This window comes from Opisthocomus hoazin, unplaced genomic scaffold (genome assembly GCF_030867145.1).
Source record: "Opisthocomus hoazin isolate bOpiHoa1 unplaced genomic scaffold, bOpiHoa1.hap1 HAP1_SCAFFOLD_219, whole genome shotgun sequence".
Classification (NCBI taxonomy): domain Eukaryota; kingdom Metazoa; phylum Chordata; class Aves; order Opisthocomiformes; family Opisthocomidae; genus Opisthocomus; species Opisthocomus hoazin.
The window spans coordinates 1-15,000 of NW_027448904.1; the positions used below are offsets into that span (position 1 = coordinate 1).

Below are 15,000 nucleotides of genomic sequence, written 5' to 3' on the forward strand. Positions count from 1 at the left end.
CCGCATATACCCCAGGGTTTCTTGCTGCAGCAGGGGTTATCCACTCCAGACAACACAGTAAGCCAGCAGCGCAGACAGCCCCTACTTGCTCATGGGTAATATGAGACAGAGAGTTTGCAAACCTCCATGTGTGCACACATGCACACACCCTGACACGGTGCAACTGCACCTCTCTGCCTGCGCGGTTTAGGACAGGACCAGCACACCCGAGCCATACGCCCGGCTTTTCCCTCTGCCCCAGCCTGGGTGGAAGGCAGGCAACTTCCTTGACTGTATTTGGCCATTGCTAAATCCTCCATGCCTGCAACACCCCCTCTCTGTTAATAAAACACAAGAGCAACACTGCCACAAGTGCAAATAGGTCGCTTTGAAGCAGGCAGTGTGTCTCTGCTCTGCAAGCTGGGTTCTCCCCACAGCCAAGCCACGGACAACGGGCATGGCCATGGGGTGAGGGGGCCAGCGAGAAGGTGCCTACGGGTGTTTTATTGCAGGGGAAGGAAATGACAGCATTAATGCTCTGTGAGGAGTGTTTGCATGTCCTCCCCAGGTGGAAGGAGGTGTTTCTGCTGCCCTGGGTAGAAAAAAGAGGCCTTCAGAGTGCAGAGCCCTGTTCCGGGGTGCTGCCGTGCCAGGGGAAGCCTGTGAAACACAGTTCTCCTTCAGCGGCAAACAGCTTCCGGCCTGCCCTGCTGTAACGCCCTGGCAAACCACAGCCACCCGCAATGGCCCCTTGGTGCAGGGATCCAAAGCCCCAGAGGTGGAGGCACAGCCCAGAGGATATGGCGAGGGCTGCAGGCTCACAGGGATTCACAGGAAATGCTGGTGCTGCAAAATAAGCGACTTAAGGGAACTTGAGCAGGGTCAGTACTGAGCCAGGGCTCTGTAAACTGCAGATCATCTGAATTTGCCCAGGATGTATCATCTGCAGACAACAGCATCCAGAAAGCATCTCCCATGCTGTGACACCACCGCCGCTTGACAGCATCTTGTGAAACCAGACATGTCAGTCTGCTGTTGTGGATGCCTGTTTAATTTCATCCTCCCCAATCTCCTGCCTCTTCCTCCCATCATTACCAGTCAGGGGACCACACATGTCTGCCCCGTGAGGACTGTACCGTGTGCCAAGTGCGACGAGCTTCTTTTTTTTCCGTCCTCCTGCCCGCCAAGCAGAGAGGCCTTGGCGCTGCCCCGGTCCCGCTGCTCTCCCCACAGCCCCTCAGCCTCGAGAACGGCATCGTAAAGCCGCTCACTCTCACGCACGCTCACACCTTCAGCACATGTTTTCCCTCTTCTTCCCTACCCGACCCCTGCCACAGATACCGTGGGATGTATTTTGCTCTTGACCTCTGACAAAATTATACCCCTATTCCTGGCCAGGTATTTGCCAACCTTTTTTAGACACCTACAACAATTACCGTGTTTTTGTCGGGTTTGTTTTGGTTTGTTTTGTTTTTACATCAAACCTGCATTTAACTCAGCCCCCAAAGACCTGGTGCTGCCTTGCGTCCAAGTGCCGCTGTCCAAGAAGGAGACAAACACCAAGCTGCGCGTACCCGGCTTTTTCATAACACAGGTCACTCGCTGCCCCACCAGCCACCCATCTCAAGGTCACTTGCTCGCCTCCAGTGTCCCCAAAATGCCCATGGCACCAGCACACCCAACAGCGCTTGCTGCCAGCACCCTGATCTGACCCCAAGTCCCTGTGACCTCCAATAGCCCTGGGTCAAAAGTCCCCCAGATCCCTTCCAGTGAGCATCCCACAGCATCAGCCAGACTGTCCAACATCTCTCCCTTTGCTTTGCTAGGAAAGGAAACCCCAGCCCACACATTGTAACCTTACAATAAGCTGTTAAAAAAACAGTCACACCAATAATACTTGTTGTTACAGCAGAGGTGAGAAATGGACTGAGGGTGGGGGAAGTGGCTATCTGATCGGTGTTTTAAATGCTACTGTGCATTTCCCCAAGTCCTACTGTCCCGAGATGCTTGGTCCCTGGAGATGGGGGTATGGGAAGCAGCAGGCCAAGGAAGGTGGGGGAAACCTGGCCAGGCTAAAGCTGTCGCCCTCAGGCTACCAAGGAGGAGGTGGCTGAGTCAGAGATGAGAGGACTGGCAGGGCTGGTAAAAAGATGCAGGACTATCACTTTTTTCTTTCTCAAGTTGGACTGTGCAGTGTTCACGAGGACAGGGAAAAGATATGAGCACAGACAGCAGGAGGGATTAGAGATGCCAAAACAAAGACAGAAGCTGGCACTGCAGAGAGCAAGCTGACAGTGGAGGCACATAACAGCTGCTCTCCTCTGCCATCTGAGGCATCCTGGGAAACTCAAGAAATCAATATTATTCCAAAAAAATAACTGTTCCCTCTCTTTTTTTTAGTCCAAGGTATTTTTGTAGTATTTGTGTTGCTGGATCACTTTTCTCCTGATTATATCTATGAGTTTTGACATCAGCATCAAAAGGAAAAGGATCAATGAACAAACTGGAGCAGGAGAGACCAGGATGAGAGCAGGACTCCAGGCACATGTCCTCGGCCCTTTCCCAAACAACACCAGCTCCTGTCTTATGCTCAGGTCCAGATCCAAATCCAAATCCATTTCCCGAGTGTTTACTGGTGGCAAGTGCTACAGTGCAGTGCTGCATTTTCAGTCGGGAGCAGGCAGGAAAAACCTTGCCTCCTGAACATTAATTTCCCTCATACATGGCACTTTAGCACCAGGAATTACCCAGCGCCCAGTTCCAACGGATTCATTCCCACACTGCTCCTCTAACAAACAGATGCTCAGCTCTGCAAACCAGCCAGGTTCCCAAGTCACTCCCTGCTTTGCAGGTGGACAGACCACAGCAGGCAGCTGCGGGTGCAAGGGCGTGAAGCAGCCTGGCTTTGGCTCCTCTGCACACACACGGGGTGCAAGCAAAGGTGTTGTACCTGTTCCCTGAAATCTGAGTAAATATTACCAAATACAGGTAACATTAATTCATAGCATTAATGTGACACATAATGCAGTAGGTTAATGATAACATTTTAGCTGTTTGAAGAACAGCATTGATACTTCAACTCCTCCTGGCAGCAAGCCTCAAAGTTACAAATGCTGTGATATACGGCAGATGGAAGTTACCGTCACGTTTTTCACAGTGCGGAGGCGTGCACAAGTTTGGTTTATGCTAAGCCTTTAAAATTTGCTACTTTTCCTCACTGGAAAAAAACACATCATAGGAGCCTGAGTCCCAGAACCCTGAATAATGGACACACAAGCCCACCCCCAACACTACAGACCCCTGCACAAGACCAACAGCCCTCTCCCCGTGCCCCCCAACAGCCCAGGGTAGGATCGTTAACCCACCCTTAGGTGTCTACCATGGAATTTCCTTTACAGCCAGAGAAAACAAGCACTTTTAAGGCACCAATCATTTGCCCTATTTCAGGATGAAATACATTGCAGACTGTTTGAAGTCTCCATAACACTGCCAAAGGAATTCAACCAGCATGCTAATCTTGTCCTACCAACAAGATGTACCATGCTCTTTCCCAACACACATGCAACGCAAGTTCCTGAAAGCCCTCTCTCCCCACCTCGCATGCCACACTCCCTTCACTTCGATTTCTAGCATTTTTATACTACCCTCCTCTGAGCATTGGGCTCCAGGCTCTTCGTGAAATGTTTTTCCCCTCAGAAGAAAATGCCACGCAGAGATGCTTGTCAGAACTAGACCTGTGTGGTAACCCCGTCTCTCCTGGAGGCTGTAGGCAGATGGGCTGGACAGTAAGGACCCCGCCTGGCAGACTGGGCTCCCTGCAGAGATAAGCAATTAACTTTTGAAGTTAGAAACAACTATAACAGTAATGACGTGATTACTTTTTCCAGATGCAAGAAGTGCTTGCCTACAGGTGCCAGCTCCATTTCTTTTATGGGAGCCAAAAGTACTACTTGTGAACAATTGGGTATGGTCTATTGCCACTGCTTTTTTTTGAGCACACTCAACCATAACATGCAAAAGCCCCTTCCCAAATGCCTGCAGCAGCTGGGAGGTACAAGTGGAGGCTGCTCAGCCCCTTGGACCTACGTTTCTGGGGACAGGACAAGGCTGGTCCCTCCACAGCCCCCATCCCTCCTCTCCACCATCTCCACGCACACGGCTCCAGCCTCTTCTGGGCAAGGGAGCCACAAAGCCAGCACATTGCCCTGATGGTCCATTTGGATGAAGGCTCACAGATGTTGTATCTGTTCTGTGCTACTTTGCAGCTTGCGCTTCTACCTGTTGCCTAAGCAAAACGCATGGAGCAATAGTTGGTATTCGCATTGTGCCCACTGCAACTGGAAATCATGACTCGGCAGGTGCCTTGTGCCATTTCTACCAGATATATGTGACCAGATTCTCAGGGACTATAAATCCACATTCATCAGCCAGCTTGGCTGAATTCGTTAATTTGAGGCCACGATTTCATCAGCTGTGGACCAGGTGCCTACTTTCTCTCTGGTTACTGTCAGCTCTAACATGTCTTCCTGCACACAGGCACCACCACAGCTTTCTGCCCTCGGTCAAAATAAGGGCAGGGACAGATGCCTGGCTCTGCCCCGCAGCAGGGACCCGTATTGACACTGCTGGCACCGGCACCAGGCAGCCCCGTGCGGCTGGACTGTCAATAGCTCAGCACTTACAGCAGTAATCATAGCGACAGCAATGGGTAATTACAGCTCCTAAAACTTCATTCAGAGTACATCATCTTCTGCAATCATTCTCTGCTCAGAAGTCAGTCCCTTGGGAGGTGGGAGCAGTAAGTATTTGCCAACCTCAAGCTGGAAATGGAATGATAACAGAGCCTTGACAGGAAAGCCCCTCTCCAGCCATCTCCCTGCACTCACCCCCACTCCAACTGGAATTGCAGAGATCTGTGTCAGACACCAGCAAAGCAGTGCAATGTCAGTGCTCTCAGGAAATAAAATACAGCAAAGAGCTGGGGCTGGCTTTGCCCTCGCATCAACTGGCAGCTTGGGGTGACCTGCTCCAAGTTGCAGGTTTGAAATACGGCCAGCTGTGTTGTGCGTGCCTATCAGATGTCTATACACGTTTCACAGTACTCTCACTTCTTGTTGGAGGGAAAAAAAATACCATCAGAAGGAAGTGACTGATTGAAACGTTTGTGTGTAATAGGGACTGCATGAGTGCAAACAGGTGATGCGGAGGCACAGGCTGCCCAGAGTACGCAGAGAAGTCAGGGCAAGGTTAGCAGCTCAAGCGATGAAGACATCTGTACTGAGAACCAGATCCTGCTCCTGAAGGGTGGTCAGCACTCATCTGGTTCCTGCACTGTCATTACGGCTCACTTAGTCGAAATTTATTGCTGCTCAATGTAGCTGGACAGGAAGAAATACCACAGTCCCCTGGGAGCCTGGAAAAGCTGTATAGACACTGCCAATGGAATCCTGAGGAGGAGACCAGCAGCAATTTGGCTCATACCTCCAAAGGACAGAAGACCGCTTGCAGCGTTTTCTCCACTACAAACTTCATCCCGTGAAGATGTTGAGCAGCTGTGAGCTGGGGCAGCCCAGCCTTCGGTCAGCTTTCTGGGTGCACAGAGCACACACCTCCTTCAGAGAACAACAGAGAAAGATGGTCCCCATCACTGACTAACCCTGTGAGTGGAAAGCCTGCCCCATCATCAAAGCATCATCTGTCATGACAAGGTCTGCACACTCCTTGCAGGTGTGTCCTGCCCCAGGTCCCACTGTAAAGAGGGTTACCAGACCCTTGGTCTGGCTTGGGATGATAAATCCAAGTTTTTCCAGCTTGCAATGAGCTAAATCCCCAAAATGCTTGAGCTGAGATGCTCTCCCCTAGTGCTAAAAACATGCTTTTCCTTGGCCTTAGTCATCTTTCTTTTAATCTTCAAAATTATAATAACTTTAAAAAAGAAAAAACACAACAAAAAAAACCCAAAATAAAACACTACCAAAACTCAAACAACCCAGAAAACCCCCCAAAACAGAGAAGTCTCAACCAATACAACCATAGAAAATAAAAGCAAGACAGAAGATATTAAATCTCTGGGACAACAGAAGCGCTTTCCAACAGTCAAGAACACCTATTTGAGGGGAGACCTTATCGCTCCCTACAACTACCTGAAAGGAGGTTGTAGTAAGGTGGGTGTCAGTCTACCGATAAGACAAGAGGCAATGGCCTCAAGTTGCATCGGTGAGGTTTAGATTGGATATTAGGAAAAATTTCTTTACTGAAAGAGTTGTGAAGCATTGGAACAGGCTGCCCAGGGAAATGGTGAAGTCACCATTCCTGAAGGTGTTCAAAAACCGTGTAGATGTGGGACATCAGGACATGGTTTAGCGGGCATGGTGGTGATGCCATGGACTTCATGATCTTAGAGGTCTTTTCCAACCTTAATCATTCTATAATTCCTTTATATGCAAATTTTCTCCCATGCATACAAAGTAATTAAACATTCATTGTTCAAAACCCAACCCAAGCCCAAATGTGGGACCACATCACCCACCGGGTGAGTTTCCCTTTGATCTGATCTTGTTCAGCACAGCACCCATGCCGTGCACAGCCAAATTGCTCATCCCATGACAGAGAAGGGAGTCAGACCTTCTGGGAAATGATGCTCAGGGCAGAAGAGGCAGCAGAATAGAAAGTCCGAAGTTGCCTGCTTCCTTGGAGTATGAAGGATGGAGGAGGAAGGAGGAATCCAGATGTGTCCTTGCTTACCCATCAACTCTGTAGGCAGACATGACGCCTACAGCTTTGCAGTAGCAGAGGAGCCCCATCGCTGCCCTTCTGCCCTCACCAGCCAGAAAGGCACAGTGTTTCTCCGATTCATCAGGAACTGCCTCATTCCCAATGCCAAATGCTTAGCAAACCCTAAAGGCATTTCACAGGTCTTTCGGCAAATCCTATTCACTTTGATGATAATCTAACTCTATTATTACATGAGTCCTATAGCCACATCTTTCATGACATTCTATATTGTATAAGGGTCTGTATAATAAAAATACCATAGAAGTTATTCTACATTATATAGGAATCTATATGCTTACATTAAACCACTTTCAGTAAGAAATAAGTATTAAATCAAATTAGATGTTTCTTGGTTTTCCTTAGTTCCTAAAAGAATGTATAAATACTGGGGGGTGTGGTGAAACTGTTTTGAATGTCAGAGGAACAAAGAAAAACATGGAATGATTAAATGGAAATACTTCTCCTGAAAACAACATGTGGGGCTGTACGTGACAAACCTGTAGAAGCACTCGACTCACAGCCAAAGCGCTGGTGTGCATTTCCCAGGGAGGCACAGTGCACCGGCAGCATACTAAAAGGCAACTCAGGAACATCACCCCAGCACTTGACAGCAGCCACCCCCAATCCTGAGACAAGAATCTGCGTTTCTGCTCCGCATTCACAGGGACTGCAATAGGAATTGAATCTTACTGCTTTTAACACCTAGATTTATAAGATCTCCTATTTATTCACCAGTTTACCTGATTCTGATACCAGTTATATGGCTGGATCAACTGTTCTCTCTCAGCAACATGGTGACTTTAACACTCTTCGCTGTTTGATCTATTCATGCACAAAGCTTACCCCCTCCAGTTGTTCTTTGTAACTCTTTATCAATCAAATTAAATGAGCGTACTGTAAATGACAGACTGAAATCTTACACAACAGACTAATTCTGCTGGACAAGTCTACTCACACTCTGTTAAACTTCCAGCTGAATACAATGGTACATCTCAAAGAGTTACATACGTAACCCCTCTTGTCACACAACGCTTTTTTTCTGCATGCTGAACCCACAGAAGAATATTGCACAGGAGACAATGCAAGCAGAAATATTAAAAAAATGCTTGTAGGAAATGAATTCTGGGTAAGCAATTACCTTCATGCACAGAATTCACACTTTTGCATAACCAGTCACAAACAAAAAGATGTGAAGATATGTTTAATAACCAAGCAGGGAAGACTGACGCAAATGCAGGCAAGGTGCTGGCTGGGGAAGCAGGGTCAAGAACTGCTGCCTGTTCCCAACCTGTGCAGTCCCACAGCTGGAGCAGGTACACAACACTCCCCTGCAATTTTTTTTTTTTAGTAACTTCAGGGCTTCTCATTGACAAATCTTTCCTGAGGGTTTCTAGTATTTGCGCCTCTTGAAATGTCTGCAAGCTCCGGCACTGCCCTGCCTTCTCAAGTCACGTATGCCAACTGCAAGGTGCCTGTGCTGCCGGAGCAGCCCTGCTCTGCCCAGAGGTAATTACACAGTATAGTGGGTGGCTTTCTATAAGGAAGCGGCATCGCCACCTCTGTCTTCCGCCAGGCACCCCTCCAGAAGCAGCTCAACTGGGAATGCAGAGCCATGAAAGGACTTCCTCCATCCGCCCAGCTGCACGGAGCAGGAGCAGGAGGATCCCTGGAAGCATCACCCCAGCTTACACACCAGGGCATCCTCTGCCTTCAGCAGCAGCTAGGCACTCCCCAATGAAGAAGTTGGTCCAGAATCACAAAACCTGATCCATCTCACCCGTACTTCTCTCAGCATTGTGGGCTTAAGCACTTCACTACCCAGCCCACAAATTTTGCCCATGCCCACAGCCATCATCTCTTCATATGACTAATGTGCTCCAGCAGGTAAGTTCAAATCTTTCCGTTCCCTCCAACTCCTAGTCACACAACTGAAAAATAAATGGAATAAAGGGAGGTTTCATTTTGATCCTTCTCCCATTTTTTTTCCTTTTAATGAAACCAAAACCCAAAATAAAGCTAATGAAAGCTGGCTGAGCATGAACGCAAACATGCTCAAACAGGCCTCATCAAAAAACACCTACTTTTGTGACCTTTTCAAGAAAAGCCCTTTCCCAGCATAGATCCATCAGCAAAAACCAGCCCATGCCGGCTGTGTGCTGCACCAGGGCAGCCCCACAGCACGGCATCGCTGTTGCTCGTGGCAGTCGTAAGCTCTCTGCGGAGCTGGTGCAGACTGGGGACTGATGCCAGCCAGACTCGCTCTGTCTGAGCTTTCCCTGACCTGCCTGCAGCATGCGTTTTACCAGGTTTGGCTGCAATGGCCGTTTCTGTAGCTGACCAGGTGCTTACAGCCATGACTCCAGCGCAGCGTAGGGAAATGCTGCCGTGATGGAGATGCGGGATGCAGCACGGAGGGGCACAGGTATTGGGGGCAAGACATGGGCACATGCTGGGCACTGCAGACCCCTCAACTACACACAGCTCACCAATGCTTGGGCCTGGTGCTTCTGGCTTTAGGGGTAACAAAGAAACTAGCAAATGTATAGTATTACTGAGAATTTTACATGTAGGAACATTCTATAAATATATATATAAAAATATATAAACAAATTATTATGCATTCTTTCTCTCCTTTTGTGCAACGGCCGTGGAGTTCTTGCTCTACAATGTGTGGTGCTGCTGACAAGCTGGTTTTTTTCTGTCTGTGGACCTCAGGAGCTGAATTTCTGGGGGAAGGCAGGCAACAGTCACAGCTCCCTGCAAAGTGGTGCCTCTGCACAGTGCTCTATTTGCTCCCAGTTTGGGTCCTGCTTCCCTCTGAGCACTGGGAGACAGGCACCCGGTGCCCACGCAGGGAGAAGGTGCAGAATCCTTCCCACCACCTCATCCCATGGCAAAACTATAATTTGATTCCTCTCCCCACAGCTATTTTTGGCTTTTCAGCACTGAAATTAGTATAACTCGTTCAAGACAGGAAGTCATTGCTGCAGCACTAGAGAAGGGTACTTGGAAATGAATACCAGTCTTTCATTAAAACACAGATGTCTAAAACCCTTTTAATAAAATGTACTGAAACAGACATATAAATAGAGGCCCGTCAAAAGAATGCTCTTCTCCCTTATCTTTACTTCATTTAGGGAAAAGGCAATGGAAACACTTCTAACAGTACTGTATAATTTACCAAGGAGTTTCTCCAACGACAAGGAAATGATCGAACAAAGCTCTTTAAATAAAAGTAAATAACAAGAAAATTAAATAAATAAAAATCAAAGTTGTACTATGTGGGACACATTTTGAATGTCTAGAGTAAACACAACCATCTGGAGTCATCCACAGAGCCTTCACTCAAGAAATAACTTAGAACCCATATAAAAGAGGTGAGATGGATTTGTGTAAAAATCCAAGGCAGGACCAGTCAGACGCACCTCCTAAACCAGCTCAACTACATCGAGCCTTCACTAACCACAAACCTTTGCCTAAAGGGGAAACAGCCCATGTAGATGCCTTCTGCGTTTCTGGTGCTGGGGGAGCTAGAGATGATGGACATCTTGATGCAAGATTGTTTCTCTCCTCGCCAGAAGGTCCCTGTCACCCTGTGAAAAGCAATCTGCCTGCCCATTCCCCTCCCAGCTCACCCCATCTTATTGCCCCTTTGATCCCCTCTCCTCAGCACAAATCCAGTGACCCGAACTACCCCAAAGAGGCATTGAGACTGCAATGAAAAACATCAACCACTCTAACACTGATGCTGCCCGAGTCTGCAAGGTATTTATCTCCTCTCAGCAGCCCATTCCTTCATGTTTAGTTAATTTCATTTTGAAATAAACATCTGTTCAAATGCCTTTCCCACCAGAGAAATAAAATATGCCGGGCACGGACTGCCTTCTAAAACTGCTCCCATCAGGTAATTCACAAGTGGTATTTTTGAACCCATCGCTTGCTGAACAACAGACATTACACCCACCCACAGACACTTCTTTGTCTTTCGAGAGGCTGTAACCAGCAAGACATCTCACACACAGATGGCAGATTTGATAGGAGCCTGACCTTCACGCTTTCATGAAAAACACACACTCCTCGGTATTTATTTGTATTTGAGGAAGAGGCAATTGCACAAAGCTGAGGGTGCATGCAGCAAAGGAAAAACCTGAGGGAAGAGGGAACAGTCATCCAGGGCGGAATCTGAGGGCACAATGCCATGGGGGATATTAAAACACTCCTGTGCCCTGCAAATCCCTGAGAGCAGCTGCCCGCTCCAGCGCAATGTCTAGCTGCCCTCAGCCAAGTGAAAAAAACCCAAGAGCTCCCAACCCAGAGCTCCCAGCAGCAAGGGAATCTCCGTGAAATGCTGCCTTGGAGGCAGGCTAAGGGGGGCCCAGGAGCACGGCAGGGTTTGTGTGGCTATGCAAAACCATACTTGTTTTTTGTGATACCTGAGCAAGAGGGAGCCAGCATTAGAGCTGAAATAAGCCACTTACAGGCTATATGGAGTATTAGCAGCAGAACCAGGACCATGACAGGAGATGTCGATACTCCAGGCTAAAGCCATGCTGTTCCTGAATCAACGAGGAACAGATTAAGTGCAATGGGGTACAATTTTTATGTCTCCTTACAGAGAAAGGCTTTGCTGCTTGTCTTCACCAAAGATCCCAGTACTTATTAAATAAACAGTCTTGACAAACTCTTTTGTGAGTCTTGACATGCATTCTACATCAACTTCCCCATCACAAGCAGATATGGCTTGTTTCTCCACTTACATTTGTTTCATGGTTTTCCCAAAAAGCTGCAGAGCAGCTTCACATGGCAGTTGGGTCCAATACTGAACGAAATGGCATCCATCTGTAATATGAAACACGTTTGACTCCCCACCCCAAGACTTAAATCCATCTACACAAACAGTCTTAAGGCAAGTACTCAGGGAAACATCAGGAACAAGGTAGACGAGGCACAACAACATCTGACACGATTTGGACAGCAGTCTCTGCTGCATAACTGCCTGCTTTGCGTTAGGCTTTTCCGAAAGCCTATAGCTGCACTGTGTCCCCAAAATGACGAAGTGAAATAACTGCCATCTCCTGAGCTGCACTTCGAGATCGCATGACTTGTGCAACATGAGTACTTTCAGGAGAATTGCCCTTAAAATACCCACACTGACCTCTGTCTCTGTGTCTCATTATTAAAGCAAATGCCCACTTGAACAATAAGGCGAGACAAAGCACATCTCTGCAGCCTCAAACTACAGAAGGGTTCAGGTACAGATAAGATCTTTGCAGCTTAGAGCCATGTCTACCTCTTGCTTGTTTAAAGACTTTTCCTGTTCTTTTTTCCTTATTATTTTTAAGAATTTGGTCAACAAAACATTTTGAACAATATAGACTATTAGCTGAGTCTGCCTGGCTGAAAGGCAAAAATAGCCATCCCTCAGTCTGAGCTTTAAAATAGCTCCTCCCCAACGGGAGTCAAATGTTCCCCAGCTGGGAATGATGTTTATTTCTCTCTCTCTTTTTAAACATTTAATTTCAGCTTATGTAGGCAATGTGGTCAAACATGACACTGTCCAGCACAGCAGCTCACAGGAGACAGGATGAGAGTCTTTAATACATGAACTGCATCACACATCGAAAGACAAAAGCCTGATTTAGCAGCAGCACATGAGCAGCCTCATCAGAGCCGTGGCCCATTTTGGAGTCAGCTCCCACACACTGTAAGTGCGACTCATGTCCATACATTCAGGCGACAAAGAGTCCTGGCTGGCACTCATTCTTTTCTCAGGCTTCATGAAAATCATACACTAATATGTTCAGTACAGCATTTAATAAAGATAGGTCAAAAAATAAAGAGCTGCAATATTTTGAAAAACCAATATATGGTTTTGACAAATCAAGATTGCTGAAGGACTGGGAAACGCCATGCAATAAAATAAAGGAATTATGAAGTGCAAGTAGACAGAATTCCTTCTATGTGAGATAAAACATTGATGATGGGGACTGTGGACTAGTGTATAAGATAAACTGTGAAACCATGTAGTCTGTATGGCTCTTGAACTTGTTTTTAGACGCAGAGCTGACCAAGCAACAGGCTAAAAAGAACACATAGAAGGACTTTTAACTTAGTCTTTCTGTGATTTTTTAAATGTTTTTAACGATATGCTACACTTTGTTGTGATTTTTCACTGAAAAACCTCTTAGGAGATAGCTCAGTTTCAAAATATTCATCATTAGCTCATATGTATTTATTATTATGCTCCATCTTAAGAGATGCTTGTTAATCTTTAAAGGATTCTGGACATTGCTGATCTCTAACTGAGAAGGGCAGCTTTAAAGTCAAAAGAGCTGTGCTGAAATTTAATTTTTCAGAGTATAAAAATTTCAGTCCAAATTCAGTACAAGGAGCCTTCAGAAGGCAGTCAAGTTTTCTTTCTTTTGAGGCAAAATAGAAGGAAGAAGTAATGCACTAGTATTACTCAGTCCAGAGCATGTAATATATATGCGCATACACACATACATATTATATAAACACGATAACTTATCAGCAATATTTTTTCAATAAGTAAATTAGTTTAGAAAGCAACACATTTAAAAATACTTGGGCTAACTTCCCTATCAGAATATCTATCGTAAGATACCTAAACAGCCACCACTGGCCATACACTGAAATATTTAGATATTCTCCTGTCTCCTCAAGAATAAGGCACAGGAAACCTCTCATGGTATTCCTTTGGTTGCAGCACAACTGAACTGAGGTTGAACAGAGCTCAGAGGCACCAGATGCCTCCTTTCCCCAGCACTGTCTCCAGTCGGTTTTTCTGCCTGGCTAACTCTCCATAAAGCTAAACTCTCCATGAAATGCCTCTGTGGTCCACACCAACCCAAGCAATTATTTCCAATAGGAAAGGACAAGCAGTACTTGCCAACATTTCCAATGAGAGCAGCTACAGGCTGTGGTCTTTTGATAATCTAAACTATTTATATAGGTATCCTAAATGAAGGCCATTTCTCAGGCTCACGAAAGGCTTCACGTGCACCTCTTTGTAAGAAAGTTACACAGAGACTTCCCTTAATTTCCTGATCAGTTGTTAGTTAATAACTAACAGGCAACCAGAGATAGGTTTAGAGCTCTGTCAACAGCACCTCTGCAACAACCTGGGAAGCCACGGCGCATACAGAGCAGCACTGCACGATCAGCCCTGGCTACAATCAGACCGAAACTGTTTCATGTTTGTCTGTCGTTTTGTGATTCTTGTTTCTTCCCCTCCAGTAAAAAGAGAAAAAGCAGGGACACATAAGCTAGGTACAATATCATGGATACTATAGCCAGTGTATGTGCAGTTTCTTTATCTACTGTAAAAACCCCGCTTGAATTTAATTTGCTTACATTTTCTCATTTCAGAGGAAAAAATATTTGGTGAAAAAGTCAAACTTTAATTGTGCATCAGAACTAGCACAGAGGTTAAAATATGCTTTACATTCAAAAAAAAGGTAAATTGAACCTTCGTCTCTGGCATGGAAGCAGATGGCTCAACAGCACTCTCTTGTGGGCAGAGATCTACAGCCCATAGCTGTACCAAGAATGCAGATGTGCAGACAGCTCCAATAGAAACAAATGTGTTTTCAGTCTGACTCCTTCTCCCCTACAGTCAGTCATAGCCACAGACCTTTTCTGCCAGGGAATATAATGCAAGTTTATTAATAAATTTGACACAAACTTCTCTGAGCTTTTCCTCTTCTTCCTTTGTTTCAAGTGTCTGTTTAGCAGCTGTCACAGTGAGACACGGATAAATCAAAGTTTTTCACCTCCCTGTACTCATTTGTGTTCTTTCTTCTGTGTTTAATCCTTCTTTATCATTCGCTGCACATTAACCCTTTCACTTTTCTCTACATGTAGGGTTTTTTCCTTCCAACAGCCATAATCCTCCTTGTTGCAGGTCAGATTTACTGAAGACCAGGATGTAATATTCACTAGTAAGCACTCATTTTGCCTGAAAATACTCTTAAGCAGAACCCCACATGTCCAGTTTTCCCACCCTCCTGCTGGATAATGCACAACTTCACCATTACAGCGTAGGCTGCAATTAAAGAGCCAAAGTCTAAAATGAAACCAGGCATTTCATGTGAGGTGCATCAATAATTGTGCAGTACAGCAGACAGCCAAAACGGGACCCACTGATGCTCTAACCACAGTGATACATGAACGCTTCTCAAGCACTTGTTGATGGAAGCTGTCATGTTTTCTGCTGCCTAATGGCCA

General features: G+C 46.3%; 1 long non-coding RNA gene across 2 annotated transcripts in view; it reads right to left on the minus strand.

Moving 5' to 3' along the window:
• Positions 1 to 18: 18 nt before the first annotated feature.
• LOC142359736 (uncharacterized) overlaps positions 19 to 15,000 on the minus strand; it is a 44,217-nt gene continuing 29,235 nt past the window's right edge. The window contains exons 5-6 of one of the 2 annotated variants that reach the window (XR_012762588.1): positions 5,461 to 5,591; positions 19 to 3,794 (exon numbers count right to left, since the gene is read on the minus strand). This is a non-coding gene — a long non-coding RNA (uncharacterized LOC142359736). Of the gene's footprint in view, positions 5,592 to 15,000 lie in introns of both variants that reach the window. The other variant, XR_012762587.1, reaches the window with a different exon arrangement.